Here is a 6,000-nt window from a genome sequence, read left to right on the forward strand (position 1 = left end):
AAAACCAAAGTTTACAAACGCTAAAATCAAAAAATAAATTTAAGAGACTAAAGTGTCCAAACACATATTCAAGGGACTAACTATATCATTTACCGTTATAAGTGATAGTAATAATTTACACAAAATACCTCCCTCTGATTTTTTAAAATGAAAAGCAATTTATCTCCTTAAATAGGAATGTAAATTGCTATATTTTTAAAAAAATATAAAGATGTAAATTGATAATTTTTTTTTATATGAGAGTAATTTACTCATTTGTAATATCACAGGGGATTGTTTGTAATTTTTATCCTTATTAAATTTAAAACTATTACATAATATTATATACTATTAATGTTGTCTTTTGCAGTAGGGTTAATTAAGTGGTTTGTCTAGACGCATTTCGGTCTTCGTCTTATTGTTATCTTATTGAGTAATTGAAGTTTGTGTTTAAGTCACTAATGTTGTGGGTCAAAGATTGTTGCCACGAAAATGTAAAGAAGTGCGGCAGTCTAAGTTCAACGCCGTTGCTCGTCAGGTTCTTCTTAGCCGCCTTATTATTTTAATTTTGTGAACACGATGTGGATGAATTACCTACATGTGTCTTTTCATGACTTTATATGTTGTTTATTATTATTAGGCAAATTTGTAAATTTAGTCATGTGGGAATAGGATCGATAAAATTGGTCTCCTAACTATGAGATTACAATTCTAGTCTTTTATATTTTAAATTTATAGTAATTTTGGTCCTTTTCGACCAAAAGTGACTGAAAATTAATAAATCAAATTGGAGCTTAGGATTTCGGCGATAAATAAACTTCACTTACACACTCAGAGCATCCAAAGAAAAAACATGAGAAGTGAACCAGTGATGACACCATGATGTGGATAATGCTGTTGATGGGAATTGATCGGAGGGATGTGTGCACTGTGGCAAGACGAATACAGGGATGGTGGACCGCTGACGAGATGATCGCTGGTAGCGGAGATACAATGTAAAAATAGTGGTGGGGCGGCAAAAAACATAGAGAGAACCGGCATAATAGTGGACGAAAATGGACGGATTTGGGTGCGATCAACTCATTAGAGGATGGGGAGTCGAATGGTGGTGATCTCGAACAATGGGGAGGTCGAAAGACGGTGAATCGAGAAGAGAAAAAAAATAAATCTAAGTTTTAAAGGAAGACTTTAATTTGCGATTAGGGGTGCGTTTGAACTCCTATTGGAACACATGCTATAAGGTTGGAATAAGCGTCGGAAGGTGAGCTCAATGATGGTGTGCGTGGTCAGAGGCTCACCGAAAAAAATTCCGGCTACCGACCATGTACAGTTCTTTTGTTTTTGGGAAATAAATTGACAATATATAATTACATTATGAATTTAATGAACATATCAAATAACAATATCTAATAATCATTTATAATGGACTAACATGTTCGACTAATGTAGACAAGTAACTATTACTATTAAGATTGAAATTCCACAATTCGGTCATAAATAATTATGGAGAAATTGATTGCCAACTATTCATCTCATGATTTATTTTGAAAAATGAAGTACTTTGTACATGTCATGAGTTCTTTATTTTATAATTTAACAAATGAATCTTTAACGTATTTGGTTACTTTCTAAAAATAGTAAATAGTATAAATTTAAATGTATGATATCATAGTTGTACTAAAAATATTATCAACTTATTATTATCTAAAAATTTTGAACTTTTTAACCATTAAATATAAAAAAAGATGAATATTTCTAAATCCAATCCAAGCCGTTTACAATCTGACCTATTTGAATTTATTAGATCAGACTCATTTTGAACTCAATCCAACCCGTCCATTGACACTCTTACAAGTATGTCTTAGTACTACGTTCATATGATTAACCGGGCCTGCTTAAAAAATTGTTGTTCCGAATGCTAAGAGAGATTTCGTCCTCATTTCTCGGCAATAGTATTATTTCATAGACAAGCCCATTTAAGACCCGATTCAACCATATGACCCGCATCGGGCCTCCGAATTAACTACAATCACCACCTAGACGAATTTCCGGGTTATGGGCCTAAATGAGGTTATCAAAGTTTAACTTTCACTTGTACATGTAATTCCTTTAATTATATTTTTATATTTATTCATTGGGCTCTAGAACTTTAGATTACCCACAAATTGAGTCGGATCCGAGCCCGACCCATTTCTTTTTTATATGTAAATTGTTAAAAAAAAAAAATCAAAATCAAAATTCTCTAAATTATATAAATTAACATGCAAGCCAATAGCCCTGTTGCATCTAAATCAACTGTATATAGTAATAAATTATATATATCATGTGATTAACACAATTACAAAGGATAATCAAATACATAATAAATATAAATAGTACTAAAAATCTAGATTAACGATCATTCAACAAAAATTACCACCTATGTACGTACATTTAATTATAACTAGAATTTTTCTATCAAAAACTCTCTCTATATATATATAATTAATAGTATATCAATTACATGAAAAGAAACAAATCTAACCATTAGCACATGTTTATTTTTTCACAAAAATATGATTTATGATTGTCAACTCATAATACACTTACATCTAAATCACTGGAACTATTCTCTCTTTGCCAAAACTCATAGTAGGGATATTGCTAGCCGCCGCCACTCTACCTACATAAAGTAACCAACTCCATATCTTTAACGAGGCAACAACTCATTACATAAAAGAACTAGATTTAACACCACTAAGCCACCACGATTTTGATCAACTTAGATTGATACAATCATCAAAGCTAGTAACCACTTAGGTCTTGTTTACTTAGTTTACTTGGATTTATGATAGATAATGATAAAAAAAATAATTTAAATCCCATTAGATTTGGTGGAATTTATGATCCCATCAAGTCAATTTTGAGGGGATTACATGTGATTTTACATATTTTCCCCTAGATATGAAAAAATTTTGGGTCAAGATAACCCTAATTTTTCAGATATCTATAAAATTACTTGATTTCTTTCTTTAACTTGTTTTCCAAATTTATATTTATACAGTGTGATAATTTAATTTCATCCCAATTCTATTGATCATTAATCTATCCAAATTTAATCCAATTTTTCAAAGTAAACGAGGCTTTAGTGAAAATTAGCAGTAAGTTGATAACATGTTTAGTAGACATAATTGGGATCCTCCCACTCTTCTTTGCTTCTTAATAAATTGAGAATCATGAACAAATAGGCGGCAAAGCACGTGCACAGTTTCATCAGATTTTCTTGCACACATGATGCCAGAAAGCCCCTGTACCTAAAGTCATCCGACAAGAAATGAAAATCAAGTACTAAAGCAAACTACATGAAAATAATCCCCATGCATGCCCCCACCATGACTTCAGAAGTTCAAACTAGTGTGGTAGAGTCTTGTGTTTTTTGGCACTACTGCTCGCTTTTTTCCTTACAGTTAATAATAATTTAATTGACGATTATTGGTTTATAATACTAAATTTATTAAAAATTTGACTTAATTTTTAACATGTTGGCAGGGTTACGTGTCCGAACTACGCAAAGCTCGGACAGAGATTGGTGAAAAGAACATTTCGTAGTGGTTAGATTTCTTCGGATGGAATAGCCATATCATGTCCGGCCTAATTGCGTCCAAGTATTGGATTCTAAATGCTCATAATCCCTTAGATTTTGTGCTTTTTAACTTTTATCGAAAGGGAGATGATTCTTTTCTTTAGGTCATTTCAATGCTTTCTGAATATGAAAATTATTGAGTTTGGTTGAAGTTTTTATGAATTTCAAATCCATGAATAATGTAAATTTCAATCATTTCTTCAAGCACTATTTTTAGTGGTTTATAAATCACCTTAAAATCATTTTTCGTCTCTCATTGAAAATTTTACATTCAAATTAATTTCGAACAGAAATGTTTGAATTGAGTGAATATATATTTAAATTTCGCATTTTCAAATCAAGACATATAATATATTTATGTGGGTAAATTACCAACTTTGCCCCCTAACTTCACGGAAATCTCATAAAAGGGGCCAACATCTCCGTCTTTTTGTGTGGGTCCGATTGGTCCTAATTTGACTTGATCCGGATCTAGGCCACTGGTGACTTACATGTGGCACCATTCAAGAGTTCTAAAAATGACAATTATATTTGGAAATACTTATATAAATAGTCCCAAATTAAATGTTAATATATACGGAAGAGTGATTGTTTTATTGATCTACTAATAAAAAATTGCATCTAATTTGATGAAGGATAATTTTTGGTTAAGAAGAATCCTAGTTACACCCCTGAACCCTGTTGTAGATTTTAGGTTATCTCATGAGATCAAAAAGTGAGAATATATATGTATACATATACATATAAAAGTAGTATGAAAATATTTGGTAACATAATTAAAGAAAAGTGGTGGTTGCATGGAATAGAAAGGCTGCTATTCTTATTAAATTCGCTCCTGCTTTATGCTTACACAAAAGGGCTACTTTTTCTTACCAAAATGTATGTTTATTATTGTCTTAACTAATAATAGACTTTAATCTAGAAGGTCGACGTGCCCCCTTAAATTACTAAGTTCAATTCTTTCCACTATATATAAAGATATAAATATAAGGAATCAGCATTTGATTTTATTTCTTGGACTTATATCAATAATTCAATCAATATATATATACCTAATTACGATAATATGTGTAATTTAATCTATTGAATGCGGTAAGACCTAATTTGAGCAAAGAATATTATTAATATTGTGCAAGGGCATTCTGGGTACGATTTCCCCCTAATGTGGAAGCTGAGACAACATGAGATCATGACCTGCCTGCCCTAATCCAATTATTAGGCAAATAGGACAGCTTCCAAGCTGGATTTGCAGCTTAATTTTAATCTTGAGGGTGCGTAGCTGCTTCATCACCTTTACCATCAATCTGCTTTTATAATTGTAAATTGCATAAAGCTGATCAAAACTTTCTGAAAAAGGGGACTTAGCATTAATTGAATGAATTTTCCGAGCTACATCACAGGCCCATTTATTTCTACATGAGAAATTTGCTTTGCAAATTGATTGATGGCGGTGTAGTTTCAAAAAGAATTCAGCCATGTGGTATCTTTTAGGGATAATTGTATTTACGCCCATAATCTATGATTTATTTATATAAATTATTTTTTTTATAATTATAAAAACTATTTCTGATAGTCAAAAAAGTAGAAATAATTTATGTAATGATACTAATATTTTTAGAGGGATAATTTTTCAAAAAAATAAGAGGTGATTTGTGCAAGTGATAATGATATTTTGGTAGGTGTATGTATAATTATTTAAACAAATAGGGATGGTTGTGTAAACAAGCCATAAATTGAAGGGTGTACATGTAATTATTTCTATCTTTTATTATAAATTGATATTATATTCCATATTCTGATTTATTTAGACATTTTATGTGATGGTACACTCGAGGTACATAGTGGGTCGAGTTGGCCTAGGACCAATCCATTATTGTTCATAGTTGACCTTGGGACTGTCATGGGCCTCTAAGTGGGCCTCAATTGGATCCATTTTTAAACCCAAACTCAACCCATGAAATAGCCCGACTGAGGCCCAGACGGGCTCGCATCAAACCTGGATGTGCTTGTTTTATTATTTCTTTTATTGAGGTCTCTTATAAACAATTACTTAAATTTATAATTTTATTATAGAAAAAATTAATAATAAACTAAATCACACAAAAAATTTATATAGAAAAATAATAATTAAGAATATACAATGAACTTAAAAAGGAAATGGCCCAACCTAAGCCAGGTCTGGTCCTGGGCCACTGGACTGAGCTGGTCCCAAGTATAGATTCCTAGAATCGGTTTGGTCCCAAGCGGACTTGGACCTAACCAGTCCATTATTTTATTGATTCAATCCGATCCTTGTTGGGTTATCCCAACCCAACAGACTGTATATCTTGATGGTACACAAATCAAATTGACTAAATGTTTGTTAATCGGGGTCAGATTTAGTATAATTGCACTGAAAT

The sequence above is a fragment of the Sesamum indicum genome, linkage group LG13 (genome assembly GCF_000512975.1).
Source record: "Sesamum indicum cultivar Zhongzhi No. 13 linkage group LG13, S_indicum_v1.0, whole genome shotgun sequence".
NCBI classification, from domain to species: Eukaryota; Viridiplantae; Streptophyta; class Magnoliopsida; order Lamiales; family Pedaliaceae; genus Sesamum; species Sesamum indicum.